Here is a 17,517-nt window from a genome sequence, read left to right as displayed (position 1 = left end):
ATATGGTCTGTTGGTGGCACATAAAATATCAACTTATCGGCTTTACAATAATATCTACCAATAGTCATACCAAATTACCCTACAACATTTATTATCAGCGTCTAATCAAGAATTTTAAACGGACAAAGAATCTAGAGAACAATCTACTATATTTTAGTATAAAATTAAGAGTAGGTATCTTGTGAGACGGTCTCACATATCTTTATTTATAAGATGGGTCAATCCTACCGATATTCATAATAAAAAGTAATACTTTTAGCATAAAAAGTAATATTTTTTCATAGATGATCTAAATAAGAAATCTGTCTCACAAAATACGACCTGTTAGACCGTCTCACACAAATTTTTGCCTAAAATTAAATATATATTTCAGATAGGTGCCAGAGTTTTAGTGATATATACTAGCAACAGATCACACGCGACATAAATATATATCATTAAAAATTTATCAATTCATGTTAAAATTACGTTTTAAAATTTAAAATAAACACAATAATATATAATTTTATGTCTCTCCATCATCCATCAGTGGTTAGATGAAAAATTAAATAAAAGATGTTATTTTAATATAATGATCCGAGTTGTATATTATATCTATAAAGCACAATTAATTTATTTTAAGGGAACGAATTTCAAATCAAATAGTGCATTGATGTAAAGCTAAGCATTTTTGTCAAACTTCGAATGACATGACTTGAAAATTATTGAATTTTTTTGTCGGAATTCATGCACTTAAATTTATCAGTCATATCAAACACCCCATCCACCCGTTTTCCCTCGAAAAAGATTGCCACAAGAAAAGAATAAAGAATGTTCTCATGTTCGACTTTCGTTTATTGTATGTAGCTTTTTTTTAAAATTTAGTAGTTTTTTTTGTATTTTGTTTTGCTTGAAATAAACAAGTATCGGGTTCACGGTCAAGTCCTGTCAATAAGGTGGATAGTTACATTATATCTTTGTAGTCTGGAACAATGTACTCTAAAAAAGATCAAGAAAACATGAGAAAAAATATGTAACTTGCTCTATAAAATCCATGATATAATATCTTATATTTCAATAACCAAAACTTACCACATCCACAATAACAATTATTCTTAAATATAAAAAAGTTATAATTTTTTTTAAAAATATATATATATTTTTGAACAAGAATTGTATAAAAAAAAATGTTTGAGGACATTAAAAATTGGTTATAAAGAGATGACAAATTAAAGTGTTCATTAGTCATGTCAAGTGCTCGCTCCACTCGTTTAATTTTATAAAATAAAACGTTTGGGCCTGAGATGGGCTTGGTTTGGTGGTGGGCCTGGTGAGGAGGCCCGACAAGCAAACAGAAGTCCCTCGTGTAGTTCATGTGCAGTCAAAGTCAAAGGGATCCCACACCCACACGTGCTGACGTAGAGAGTCTTATCAATGGCAGACACGTGCGAGGTTTTGTCTTGGGCCTCCCTTTCACGTGAATTCTTGTCTCATATCCGGGAATTTGGTGGATATGTTCCTTTGCTTAACTGTTATATATATTAGTACAACGACGCATGCGTTGCATGCTTGTACGATATGTTTTTATAATTTATTTGATTTATATTTAAATGAAGATCAAAATATATTTATAAGAAATAATGAGTGGCTACATTATAATTTTGAAATATGAACTAAAAAATAAATTAAAAAAGAATAAAAAAGATCCAAGCAGAAATAGAACCTACAACCACATGATTAAGAAACATATGCTCTATCCACTAAACTACATGTGACTTGCTTTTATTTTTTAACACTTTATTAATATATATAATTAGTAATGTAGAGAGTGTGGTGAAGGGTATTTTAGGTATTTTAAAAAACAGACCAAGGAAGTTACTCTAACCTACTCAGCCTTAATAAATAGTAATATATATATATATATATATATATATATATTATTTGATGAACAATAATTACAAATATTTAAGAATCATTTGTTCTTATCTTCAATATATCTAAGTCAATTCCCCTCTTTATTAATAGAGTGAATCTCATGTGATACCGTCTCACGGATCTTAATCTATGAGACGGGTCAACCCTACACATATTCACAATAAAAAGTAATACTCTTAGCATAAAAAGTAATACTTTTTCATGGATAACCCAAATAAAATATCCGTCTCACAGTTACGACCCGTGAGACCGTCTCACACAAGTTTTTGCCTTATTAATATAGGTATTTTGCACACGCAGTGCGTGTGTACAGAGTTTTTTTAATTATTTATGGACTAAAATGAAATTTGACAAATTATCGAGGGACTAAATGTTATTTGAATAGTTGTAATTTAAAAAAAATTAAAAAAAATGTTTTTTGAAATTAAAATAAATAAAAACAAAATTGTAATTTGAATACCTAATGGTGGCAAAATTGAGAAAACAAAAAACAGACCAAGGGCAAAGTTGGAAGATCCAAAAACAGACCAAGCTATTTTGTCTCTATTTGAGAGATTCTTAATAATAGTAATAGATTAATGCACCGATACACATATTGCATGTTTATATAATATTTTTTAAAATTTATTTAATTTATATATAAATTATGATCAAAATATAATTATAAAAAATAGTAAGAGACTACACTGCTATTTTGATATATTAATTAAAAAATAAAATGAAAAATAAAGATAAAAAAAACGTAAATAGAAAATGAAGACGAAAATAGACACAAACCCGGTTGTGGAGAAAATTCAAATTAAAGAGGAGAAACGTAGTTACCGTGAGCTCATCCACACAATACACACACTTAGAGAGAAATGGTAAGACCGATTTCTAAGAGATATGATAAAACACCAACAGAGAGACACATATGTCTTCCGACTCATGAGCTTAACAGCTTGACCCATTAGCACTTAAGTAAGTGCATTCTGTGTTGTCACAAATATAACAACTATAATTTTTTATATAATGGTAAGCGCTTGATCCTAATATTAATGTATGATGATGAAGATAATTTTTGTTCCGTAGTGTGATTAATCGGTTCAGTTTCGATTTTTTCGATTTTTAAATATATATCGATATCCAAACTATTTACCTTCGATTTGGTTTCCTAACATAACAGTTTAGTTTGTTTAGTTTTGATAATTATTTAAATTAATAATTAAAATATAATATAATATTTTTTAGTTAATGTTTTAGTAAAATTTTAAAATATAAATTCTAAATGAACTAAATAAATAACAACCGACTAAAAATCAACACAAATATTCTTAATTCACTAAATATCATCTCATAAAATATATAATCTAAATAAGAATATAAATAAAATTGTTAATTTAATTAAATTTTCGGTTTTTCAGTCAGTTCGATTTTGACAAATATAATACGAAATCGAATCATATAAACTTCGATTTTAATATTTATATCCAAATTTAAAAATTCGATGATTTGGTTTTCGATTTCTACAATTTGTATTTACAATTTTTTCCGGTTTAAACAAAAATTTGAACACCCTAGCATCAAAGGGGCCGTGGGTAGGGGTTGTCACCAAAAAGCAAAGCTCATTTTCTCCACCAAATTTAATCAATCAAATCAAATTAAAAAATTTCTTGTCCCCTCTCATATATGTTGATTAAAAATCTTCTATGAATATTATTAAAGAAAATTTGTCTTAAATCTCCAAACCCAAACTTATCTTTATCTTAACTCCATACACCCCAAAAACTTTGCTTAAACTCCATAAAAAGTTTGAAATTGACAAAAATACCCTTACATATTTTAATGATCGATTTTACTGGGAAAAATGGTATCAGAGCTTAGGTAAAATTATTTCAAACAAACAAATTTATTATTATAAAGTAATTAAATGCTTGAGGAGGAGAATTTTCTCAATTTACATGAAAACGAACTCAGGTTCGAGATTAATTCTTTACAAGACATATTCCAAAAATTTGGAATAATTGCAACAGGAAGATATAACCAAGTTTAGATATCAAGAAAGAATTTATAAGAGTCCTAAGGTAAAATTATGATTCAAAATAACAGGTTCTTAGAAATAGTACTGGATTTCTCTAAACTCTCCGGAGATCTTAGAGAAATTCAAAAGACGGTACAAAAAAATTATGACAATATGATGTATTATGTATCAACAAATGTGGAGAAAATCCTTGAAAACCAGAAAGAAATTCTTAGAATATTAAAGGATATTCGAACAAGAATTCAATCCTAGAACAACAACTAAGTTCTAGTAAGATAATTTCAGAAGGAAGGTTACCACCATCCTTTGGTACTGAACTCTTGTTACGTCAACAAGGAAATGCCAAAGTAGTGTTAAAACCTTTGACTGAAGAAGAAAAAATGATCAATCTAACTAAATGTATCTCAGAAAAGAAATTAATCTGATGACAAATTTAGAAATGATTGGTCTTGAGGATCTACAAGATCTTGCAGAATCATTTGCAAATTCTCAATGTCGTAGATATGAAGATGAACACAACGGGAGGTGAACAACCTTCTATAACCCGGTCATCTTCTCAAGAACCGCCAAGGGAAAGTGTGGATCTCAGAATATAAATATGAGAGAATCTCAACCCGATTTCTATAGTGCTGGAGAATCACACACAGCGGGAACAAGGACAATGAGAAATCAAATTTCCTTGCACCAAACACCTTATGGGAAAACTGTTTTAGAACCTATACATCCTTATGGGGTTATGCTTAACCTTGATGTACTAGATTTCAAAAACAGAGAAGATCTCATAGATGACTGCACATTTGCTATGAGAATCGCTGCAGGAACACTTGATCTCAACAGAGAATGATTAATTAAACTTTTAGAAATGAGTCTTATGGGATCAGTTAAAATTGCTTGAGACATGACTTCATTAGAAACCAAAGAGTCAGTCCTAGCTAGAGAATCTCTTAGTGAGATAGATGGAAAAATGGCTACCCTATTTAAAACACAATTTATAGAGGTAGACTATTTTAAGAGTCAAGATACAGAGAAGAGGAAAAAATATACTCAAGCTCTGTATAGCTTTGAATTACATGACATATGTTTAGTGGATGAATATATTATGTTATTCACTAAATATAGATGGAATTTAGGGGTCAAAGAAAATATAGCTATGCAGCTTTTCTTCGCCAAAATGCCGAGTCCCTGGAGAGAAATTCTTATAAGGGAATATGTCCCTGGCAATCTAGATATGTTGGCACGAAGTGCTTCTTTTCTCAAAGGAAGATTGGCAGAATGGTGTCATATGGAAGTATTACAAAATAATTACAAACGCTTAAGGGGTATCAATAAAAGAACTCATTTGTGTTGTAAAGAAAATGATCTTCCAACAATTATTGGAAGTAAACCACAAAGTAGAAAAGGAAGAATTTTAGATCTCATCCTTACGCCAGAAGTGGAAGAAGTTATGAAAACCAAGAACAGTATGGTCTAGACAGAAAGCCAGATCTTAAAAACTGGACAAATAAATGGACCATCAAGAAGTAGGATATCATCTCAAGCATCGAGTACATATAGAAGCACAGGAAGAACACCTAAAAAGAAAACTTTCAGAAGAGCTCATACTCGAGCTAATGAAAGTTTTAAAGATTGTAATTGCTGGACATGTGGAGCAAGAGGCCATATCTCAACCAACTGTCCAGAAAATGAAAAAAGAGGTATTAAGCGATTCGATCCAACCCCGTATATAAAAGAAGAAATTTATTACAAGGATCTTATTCAGGTATACCAGTTTGAGGAAATTGCCTCAGACGAAAGTATATATGACGAAGAATAAATCTTAAGTCAGGAAGAATCTGATGGAACTGAATCATAATCTGACTGAAGACGAGGTGTTTCGACAAGAAACACATGAAGATTTGTCTGGTTTCTTTAGTCAGACAACAATATCCAATAACATGGTCCAAAAGATCATGAGAGAAAATCCTAGTCTTCAGAGATATCAAGGATTCTCTGCAGGACATGTATAAAAGTTCTTAAGAAGTCTTAGCTTAAGAAACCGAAAGCATCATCTAATCTATAAAGTTTCCAGAAGAGAAATGACAATCCAATGGAACTTACATGAATTAAAATGGAGATGCAATTTATTCCTTCTGAGGAAATTAAGGAGGAATTAAAAAAACTCGAGATAGAAGTAGCATGGACCATGTCCTGGATTCATATAGGAGCAATCCAAATTAGGATAAAGGCTACTTTAAAAAAAGGAATAGATTCATCCATTGATATTGCTATATGCGATAAATGAATGGGGAACCTTCAAGATTCAGTACTTGAAACTATCTCAGGAGATCTCTGTGTATGAAAGATTGTAGGAGTAATCTATCCAAGAATTTCCTACAAATTAGCGGATCGAGATTTCAGTCGAGCCTTGACATTACATCAGAATTTCAAGGAAAACAGAATGATGAAAGAAGGTAATAGACCATATTATAGTACCTATCAAATTTCATATTCTCTATCTAATACACATCATTCAGAATTCTTTATTAGAAATGAGTTCATTGAAATACCTGAAATATTTGAAAAATTTGCTCAGGAAATTTATCCAGAAAGAGTTGAGTTTTCCCTAATACAGGAAACATACATCCAAATACAAGACAAACAAAGTCTTAGATTGGAATCATCAAGACTATTTTACAAGGGGATATAATTACAAGTTACAGTTGGGGAAAAACACATGTATAAGAAACCCAACAGGAGTCAAAAAACTTTTCCACAATAGGAAAGCTCAGATGCCCAGAAGGGTGGAAGGAAGTAGAGATAGTATTTGATATTACAAAACAAAGGAATCAATTACCTTGTAATACCATATACTATTTAGAGCAACCTATGATAGGAACTTACCAAAGAATGATAATATCGGATAATTGGAAGTTCATTGTTGCGTATTTCACTACCGCAATGTACGATGTAAAGTTTTAGTAATAGTATAAGTACAAATATCGTTCTCAAGAGAAGTAATTATTTAAAACTGTATATTAAGTATCATAATTGACATAGTTCAACTTTTTTAGAGAAATCAATGAGATAGTTTGTAATCAATTCAAAGAAAATAACGCATCATGTAATTCTTAGCACACAGTTGGAATTCAGTGAGTAAATCAACCTAAAGATACGATTTCGCTTGGTCTCTCCTATGCTAAATTAAAATTGACTAACATATCATTAATCACATCATGTTTATTAACCAACAACTCGCAATTTTTATATTCTCATTTTCAAGTGATAAATAGAACTGTATTACTTATTACTGATTTTAATATATCTATTCAAAATCACATAATAAATAATATATGCAAACAAGGTTCTTTTTGTGGATTCACCAGAGTTATACGTCTTTTGCACGTTATAAACATGTGATGATGTGATTTCTCCAATCCTAATTTCAATCCCCTCTCTCGAGTACTAGATCTTAATTATTTAATCAATTGAATTATGGCCAGTAATCCAAAAGAATTAAAGACAAAAAATAACAAATAAACACGATGAATTATTCCAATGAAAATTCAAAACTCTAATAACATAGGTTCGACAAAAACTACATCAATAATCACCATGATGGATCTTGTCATAGAACTCTCGTATACTTGTTGAGCATCCTCATTCCAAAACCTATGAGAATCAAAACTTGACGAGGAAGAAGCACCCTTTATGGATTTCTTTTTCGGAGCCATGTAATTCAATAATTCAAAGCTCACACCTACACACCAAATTCAAAAAATCGGGGAACAAAGATCACTGATAATCGCACCCAACGTGCGTCAGAGCAAATATAATCAACCCACCACACCAACTAATCTAGTTATCAATGCCACGTACAAGCCCAGTCAGAAAGTGTTTTAGAGCAGTGAGAAGAACCCCATTCACAAAATCAAAAATTCCCCATACAGACCGAAAACAAATTCGATCTAATCTTAAGATTTGAACAAAATTTGGATACAACTCTTACTTGTACCAAAAAGCGACCTGAAATCTGAGTGTGGTTGGAAGTCACGGCGGTGAGCGAATTTTCAGCGTTCACTTTCAGAGCAGTGCAGCGGCGTCGGCTTTCAGAGGAGGGAGACGACAACTAGTTTTTCTTTTTCGAAAGGGGTGTCTGAAAGCATGGTTCGCCTGTAAATCAGATTGCGCGCATATGCGCGTCCTAAACTAGCGCATATGCGGCAAAGTCACGATTATGAATTTAGCTGCCTTGTCATATCGCACACATGCACGCCTCTGTATGGCGCATATGCGCGAGGTCCTCTGCCTTCCGAGCTGGGGCGTACACATGTACGCGAAAATAAAGTGCGAATATGCGCGATGCATTCTGTCCATTTTTTTTACCTGCAAAATAAAATAATTACAATCAATACTCTAATGGAGATAATTAAAATTAACAAATAAAGGATTAAAATAATATAAACAAAACGATTGCTAAAGATAAATGTGGGTTGCTTCCCACACAGCGCTTGGTTTATAGTCATCAACCTGACTTTCTCCTTTCTACTTTGGTTCTCCAAGTGGAATGTTGTCCATGTTTCTCACTTCACTTCCAAAGTAATACTTGAACTTCTGACCATTTATTTTGAATGTCTGACCGTTGTTGCACTTCAACTCAATTGCCCCCATGTGGATACACTGTTTCCACGGTGAATGGTCTAGACCATCGTAATTTTAACTTACCAAGAAACAACTTAAGTCGAGAATTGAACAGTAACACTTGTTGTCCTGGTTCAAAGTCTCGTCGAAGAATATGTCTGTCACTTGGTCTTTTCTTTGTTTATCTTTGCATTCTCGTATGCATCATTCCTGAATTCCTCCATCTCATTCAACTGCAATAGTCGTTGCTCGCCAGATTCCCCCATATCAAAATTCAGCTTTTTCACAACCCAAAAGGCTCTGTGCTCCAGTTCCAGAGGTAAATAGCAAGCTTTCCCAAAGACCAACCTATAAGGCGACATCTCGATAGGTGTCTTGTATGCAGTCATGTACGTCCATAAGGCATCATCTAGCTTAGTCGCCCAATCCTTCCGGTTTGTCTTCCCTGTTTTTTCTAATATCTGCTTGATCTCCCGGTTGGATATTTCTGCTTGCCGATTAGCTAGCGGGTGGTATGCCAGTGTCACCTTGTTCTTCACGTCATAGTTAGCCAACAGTGAGTTAAAAACTTTGTTACAGAAATATGTACCTTCATCACTGATTATGGCTCTAGGAGTTCCAAATCTTGTAAAGATGCTCCTGTGGACAAACTAAACAACAACCCGAGCATCATTAGTACTAGTGGCAATTGCTTCCACCCATTTGGACACATAGTCAACAGCAAGTAAAATATAAGATTGACCAAAAGAGGATGGGAAAGGACCCATGAAGTCAATACCCCATACATCAAAAATTTTCACCTCTAAAATATTTGTTAGTAGTAACTCGTGGCGTCTAGAAATATTGCCAACTCTTTGGCATTTATCACATGACTTTACTAAATTATAACTGTCCTTAAACAGTTTAGACCAATAGAAACCCGACTATAATACCTTAGCTGTTGTTCTAGATGATCCAAAGTGTCCACCATAGGGTGAGGAATGACACCGCTCTAAAATCGTACCTTCTTCTTCTTTTGCTACACACTGTCTAATTATTTGATCAGCGCATCTATTGAACATGAAGGGATCGTCCCACATATAAAACTTGGCATCATGAAGAAATTTCTTCTTTTGGTGATGAGTTAAATATGGTGGTAATTCACATGCAACAAGAAAGTTAGCTATATCTGCAAACCAAGGATGTGTAACATTCACCTTGAAGAGTTGTTCGTCTGGTAACGACTCATTGATAGCTCCGCCTTCAGTTCTTTCTTCCAGCTCTAGGCGTGACAAGTGATCTGCCACCTGGTTCTCGCAGCCTTTCTTGTCTTTGACTTCAAATTCAAATTCTTGAAATAGGAGTATCCATCGTATCAACCCTGGGCTTTGCATCCTTTGGCAAATAAGTAATAAATAAATGCATGGTCAGTGAAAATAGTTATCTTGGTGCCAATGAGATATGTTCTGAACTTGTCGAATGCAAACACCACTGCTAGCACCTCTTTCTCGGTGGTTGTGTAATTCTGTTGGGCCACATTAAGTGTGCGACTTGCATAGTAGATAGTCTTGAACATCTTGTCTCGACTTTGTCCCAATACTGCTCCCACAACATAGTCACTATCATCACACAAGAGCTAAAAGGGCTCCCCTCCACTCAGTCACTATCATGATGGGTGCAGAAATCAGCGCTGTCTTGATCCTGTTAAATGCCTGCAAACAATCATCGTCAAAAATAAATGTAGAATCTTTCTCTAACAAATTACATAAAAGTCTAGTAATTTTAGAGAAATTTTTAATATAGCGACAATAAAACCCGACATGTCCCAAGAAGCTTCTGATCGCTTTCACATTCTTCGTCGGTGTGAGATTTTCAATTGCCACGACTTTGGCTCTATCCGCTTCCATTCTTCTGACCGAAATCTTGTGCCCAAGCACAATACCTTCTTGAACCATGAAGTGACATTTCTCCCAATTCAAAACTAGATTCTTCGCATGACATCTCTGCAAAAAAAAAAGTGTCAGATTCTGCAAACAATGATCAAATGATTAACCAAAGACATATATATCATCCATTTCCTCCACCATGTCAGAAAATATGGACATCATACACATATGAAACGTAGCAAGTGCATTGCAAAGTCCAAATGGCACTCTCCTGAAAGTAAATGTACCGTAGGGGCAAGTGAAGGTAGTCTTATCTTGATCCTCTGGTGCTCTGGAAGTTTGATTGTAACCTGAATAACCATCTAGAAAGTAATAATAATGATAACCACCTAATCTATCAAGCATCTGGTCAATAAAGGGGAGGGGGGAGTGATCTTTCCTAGTGGCATAATTCAATTTCCTATAATCTATACACACTCACCAACCAGTCACTGGACGAGTTGAAATCAATTCATTCATCTCATTCCTCACCACAGTCATACCTCCCTTCTTAGGCACTACTTGCACTGGTGAAACCCAAGAACTGTCAGACATATCATAAATAACATCAGCATTTAACAATTTCAATACCTCAGCTCTCACCACTTCTTTCATGGCCGGATTAAGCCTCCTCTGATGATCAATATAAGGGGAATAGGATTCCTGAATCAAGACACTACAAAAAATTTGTCATTCAACAACACACATACGACAACAGTTTTTCGTTAAAACCGTTGTCTTTTATTTTTTACAACGGTTTTTTTGAAGACCGTTATCGTATGACATTTTTTAAAGCAAAAGACAACGGTTTTAATCTAAACCGTCAGAAATTTTGAATTAGCGACGGTTTATTGGAACCTTCTCCAAAAAATTTTATATTAGCGACGGTTTAACAATAACCGTCGCTAAAAACAACAATTTTTGTATAACCATCGCTATTAGCGACGATTTGTCATAATAGCGACGATTTATAAAATTACCTGTCCCTATTTATCAAAAATTATCGCAACTTGTCTATAAATATCAGCCTTCCCTCTCTATTTTCTTTTCCACCACTTCACAACACTTAAAATTTTTCTCTTACACGATTTTAATTTTGATTTAGAGTAAATTTTTTCCTTTCAATGTATTGTAAATTTTTAAGTGATTGTTAAGATCATGAATGTTGCTAGATTTATTAAATTATTAAAGTAATTTTTTTTATTTTACTGAAACAATTAGCGATGGACGTTATCAAGCCCGTCGCTAAAATTAGCGACAGACTTTATGGAAAATCTGTCGCTAAATATAGCGATGGTTAAATAAACCGTCGCTAATTAGCGATAGAAATCATATGAAAGCGACAGAAATAATAAGAAAAACCATTGATAATTGACCTTCAATAACGGTTTTTTAGTTCTACGATAAAGGTTTTTCTCCGTCGTCTTTATACGTCTACGACAACGGTTTTTCACCGTTGTATTCGAGCGCAGTCTTTAACCACCGGGCATTTAACAACAGTTTTACAAGTCCTACGACAACGGTTTTTTACCATCTTCTTTAGACGTCTACGACCACGGTTTTTCATCTTTGTCTTTGGCGTACCCTTTATCCACAGTGTCTTTAACAACAGTTTTACAAGATCTATGACAACGGTGAAAAACCGTTGTCGTTAGCCTTTTTTTGTAGTGAGATTTTGGGCATACAAACAGTAGGGCAAATCCCATTTATATCAGAAGTCAAATTCTGAAACAAAGTTTAAGATGCTGATATAGGACTAACTACTGGTTCTGTACAAACTGAAATCAGCTAGGCTAATTTCAGTACACCAGATGAACTGAACTGAACTGAACTGAACTGAACCAGCTGCTGACCACCTGAACTGAACCAACAACTGACCAACTGAACCAGACCAGCTGAACTGAACCAGCTGCTGTTTAACTAAACCAGTTGAACTGAACCGAACTAGCTGAACTGAACTGAACTGAACCGAACCAGCAGCTGACCAACTGAACTGAACTGAACCAGCTGCTGACCAGTTGAACTGAACGACCAGTTGAGTTGATCAGAGTTGACCAGTCGGGAAAATATCCAGCAAGGCGAATTTGACCGTTGCAATTTTAGAAACAGTACAGAAACTTTCCAAACAGTCATATTCTCGTGTTTAACATATATATCATTGTTAGAGCTTATAAATACAACATCTTGAAGACCAAACAAGAGCTTTTTGAAGAGTATTCAAAGCATGGGCAGTTAGCATGAAGAAATCAGCTAGTTGAGAGCACAAGCCCTTGTGTGAGGATACATTTGAGATGTACAACTGTAAAGGATAAATTCCTCACACACAATCACTCACACATATACAAGAGAGTTGAACTTCAAAGATTATTTGAGTGAGTTGCAAAAAGACAATAAACTTGTGTATGTAGTCTTTGCACATGAGACATTAAACAATATGCTGATTTTGAGGTGCTGCCTACAATCTTGAGTGTTAGGAGTTCAGTTAGGCAGTAGCGTAAGTCCTAGCTGAATGTGTTTGTACAAAAAGTTGTATAATTGAAAGTCTTTTAGTGAATCCTTCCCAAGGGGAAGAAGGGGTGACGTAGGAGCATTTGAAGTCTCCGAACATCCATAAACAAATTAATATCTATTTGTTTATTGCATTTATTTATTATTTCAATTGTTTTAAAGATGTATTGTTGAATCATTTTATGTGTTCTTCAAATACCAATATATTGCATACCAAGTGTTTGATAAAATGCTTCAACTAAAATATTTTTACTCATTCAACTTGCATATATTTTAAATACTTGACAAAATATTTAATCGGTTTCTACGAAGGATTATTTCGAGTGTCTTCCGCTTGTTTTGAAAACCAAACTCGATTTAATTCGTCGATGTTCAATATTTTAAGAACTGAGCTATTGTAGCTCAACGATGATCCCCCTAATCGATCTTGTCAAGAGCCCATTATCATTTCTATGTTTGGATTTACTAGGCACACTGTAAATCCTTTTGGAATGATAAATTTACCCTTATCTATGGGCTAAGGGAACACTAGGAAGACTCGGATTATAAGCTTTATTGTTGTGGAGGCCTCATCCAATTAATGTTATACTCGGGAGGACGGACCATGGACACTTTCATGGCAGTGGCCTTAGCCCTTCACCAGAAGATAAAATTTCTAGTTGGGAATGCAGTTGGGAAAGTACGTGGAGATCAGAAGACAACCCGAAAGTGTTACGTTGAACAAGTTAGAGTAGAGCAAAAGGTAGCCCAGGTTGTCACCTAAAAATGGTACTTAGTACGAGAGTTAATATAAAATCTACACGGGGTTATCCTCTTAATCATGGTTCGCCGGAACGGTTGCGGTGCTTGGAACGGCAACTACCGTTCCAGTTCCAATGTTATGTTGCGGAACGGTTGTATAAAAAAATTAATAAATTCAAAAAATTGTTAAAAAAAATTAAAATATAAATTACAATATGAAAAAATAAAATATATGAAGTTATTACAAATTAATCTCTCAATACAAAACTATTTTACAATAATAGCACAATAAGAATTACACACTAAAAATTATAACATATCAAAGCTAATACCATGAAGAGTGACGCGGAGGAGCGAGATCATTGTTATATTCTTCATCACTATCTCGTAGATTAAATTGATTTCGAACATTTGGATATTGATGTGATTGTCCATAGGGATATAGATTGAGATGACGAAAGATCATTAGAATGGGATGACTGATTTTGTAATAGTGTTTCGTCACGACGATTATAGTATCCGAATCCCTAATGATTTGAACAAAACTCAAAACATGAAAGTTATAGCCTTATATCTTATCTTTCTAATGGAGGTGGCCTCACAACAATTGGATCAATATACAAGACATTATACTATAAACCACAACTACTGCCACATTTTTCATACCGTTTATGCACTTTCATTTCCTATTTGGCTCAAGATTAACTTTCTATTCTACACATTCATTTTCATAATCATCAACAACTATGAAATATAATACCAATAACATAACAATTCTAATATCATACACCGTAATGAACCATGAATATCTCATAACCATATTTTTTAAACACCAAAACCGTTCCGTTCCGCCCGTTCCGTTCCGCTTTCTCGTTAAATCGCCGATAAAACGTCGAAGAACAGCGCTACAAAACATCACCGATTTGCCCTGAAACTTTGGAACGGTTGTCACCGTTCCCGTTCCGTTCCGGCCGCATAACGGCCGTTCCGGCGAACCATGCTCTTAATACTTACAAATTTTTAAAGTAAATATGCAATGATCGAGATCATAAAGCGCCTAAAGAGAACACCTAAGGAGAGAAAGGTGGAGTACAAGTTCGGGGCAAGTTGGCTCAGGCATACTTGATAATATTTTAAACATTTTTGGATTAAATGGGATACAGGAAATCGAAGATCCATATCTAGTTGGCCAGTATAAAAGTTATGAAAGCCCTTGGGAGGACTGTTGGCTCGATCATCGACGTCGGGTATCATCAAGTCGAAGGCATATTCGACCTCTCCGTGAACTCGTTGGCCCAGGCATGGTCTAAGTGAGACCCCTCGATCTCATACCAAGGAAGTCTAGCTGCCCTGTACTTAACCAATTTTAGTCTCAAAACATGCTCGGATTCTTGCTGGAAATCCGAAGAATGCTCGAAGGAGCAAGCAATATCTACTATTTCCCCCACCTCGGTTGCTACCTCCCAAAACTCCTAGGCGTAAACTTCCTCAGATACCTCACCGATTGAACTAGGACAAGGACTAGACATTTCCCAAAGAAGCAACAGACCTACTAGGAATGGAAAAGTTTGAGAATAAAAAGTAGGGACCGAAGCAAAAGGTTTTGCTCGGGATCCAATAAACAGCATGGCATAGTAATGACTTTAGAAGAAAGTAGGTAAAAATGACGAGTAAAGTTTATAGGAAGGATCAGATGTTTACAACCACGTGATCAAATTTGATCTGACGGCCCAGATTCGGGCGGGAAGTGATAAACATAAAAATTGTATATTAATTAAATGTTTTATAATTTAAATTTATAGTTTTTGTTTTATTAAATGTTTAAATATTATATATTTTATAATAAATTGTATAAAAAATAAGTTATTGTGTAATTATAAGTTTTTACTATTTTTACAGGTTTGATAAAACAAGAATAACCTTGGCGTTGCAAATGAGATTAAGATGATTCTTGGACATGTAGAAAGTTGATGATAATATCTACAATATTGGTGACAAGCATGAGAAAAAATCCTCTCATAATTGGGATCAAATTAAGCAACAAATAAAGTTATCAAAGTAGTGGCAGTTTTACCATGCTCTAACATTTTGACCATATCTCTCAAATTAATTGGTCAAATGGTAAAAAAAATACCACAATTCAAACAACTCAGATATCTACATGTTTTGTTTTATGTGGAAAAGAAAATTCGGATGAGAATATTTTCAAAAGTGATGTGTATTAAAATATAATTCTTGGAACACCAATGAAGACTTATGTGTAAAAAAATAATATTTTATTTGCAGTTGTCTCCCCAAATTTGGCTATAAATAGATGTGCATTGTAATGAATTGAGATATCTTTCATTCTATGAACAAAACTTTGAGTTCATAATATTTCTGTCTTTATTTTTCCTTTATTTCTTCAATTAAAGATAATTAGCATGTTAATTTCATATTCAAAGTTTTACATTTTGAATAATTAGTAGCTAACTTTCCAAAGTTGAAATGAAAAGTGAAACTCTTGGCATGATAATAAGGTTATTAAAAGGTAAGAATCTATGTTTTATATTATTTAATCATTATTTATTGTTTATGTTATATTTATTTCTTTAAGTATTATTATACCTTACTTATAAGTGGGAGTTTTGATTTATTGTTGCTATATGTTATACTAAATTCTTGCAACCATTTAAATGTTAGTTTGGTAATACCAACCATTTAAAGTGGATGTCTTGATTTATTACATATGAATATATCATAATATTAATTTCTTGCAACCATTTAAATGTTAGTTTGGTATTACCAACCATTTAAAGTGAGAACCTTGATTTAGTGTTACAAATATATATATATATATATATATATATATATATATATATATATATATATATATAGCACAATAAATATTTGACAACATTTATATGTTTTGGTATATATTATATACATGTAAGATAATAATATATAACATAATATAAATATGATTATTTAATATATATTGGAATCATTTTATTAAGTGAATTTCAATAATTTTCATTAATATTAACTTTATTAAAATAGCAAGAGTGGATCTTTTAATCTCAACTACTTAAATTAAAATTTGAACAATTAAAATTTACCAATTCAAACAATTAAAAGAGAAAAAACAAAAACAAAAACAAAAACAAAAAGACATTGTAATGGACTTGTAATTACCTTAACTTCTATGTGGATAAGGTATCAGACTCACCGAATTATACTACTTGTGGACAACCTGTTCTTGGGAGTGCAACAATCAAAGTCGCAACAAGATGATGAACAGACGTCTCAAGAAAATAAATGGATGCTAGATCTCAGTCGTCCGTCCAAAGATCAATGGTCTATAAAAAAACATATAAATCAAATCTTGATCATTGTTTTCAACGACTCAAATATCACCCAAACAAAAACAAGTTCGAAGAAAGCACAAGACTATGATTAATAGGTTATGCTCGGGTCGGCCACGTATAGGTCCAAATACTTAGTCGAAACTTAATGTTTCTTTTAGACAAAAAGTGGAAGGTACTATTGATACCCACAATTGGTATAACGATAATTTTATCATGATCCGAAGGTCCGAAATGTTCGGATACGAGATTAGGTCCGAGGAGCGTGATCCGATCCTTAGGTGTCAGAGTTGATCGACAATGGAGTTGGACGTTCCGAATTTGGGTCAATGAGTGTCAAACCTGACACGTCAAATCGGACGTCGAGTGTATACAATCCTCATGACTGCAAGCCAATACAGGTAGAGTTAGTTCGAAGGTTGTTGGATCGAACATTATAATATGCTATTTCTATTTGTGTGCTTCCTTA

Source organism: Primulina eburnea, chromosome 6 (genome assembly GCF_022965805.1).
Source record: "Primulina eburnea isolate SZY01 chromosome 6, ASM2296580v1, whole genome shotgun sequence".
Lineage (NCBI taxonomy): Eukaryota > Viridiplantae > Streptophyta > Magnoliopsida > Lamiales > Gesneriaceae > Primulina > Primulina eburnea.
Note: the sequence above shows the minus strand (reverse complement) of the source record.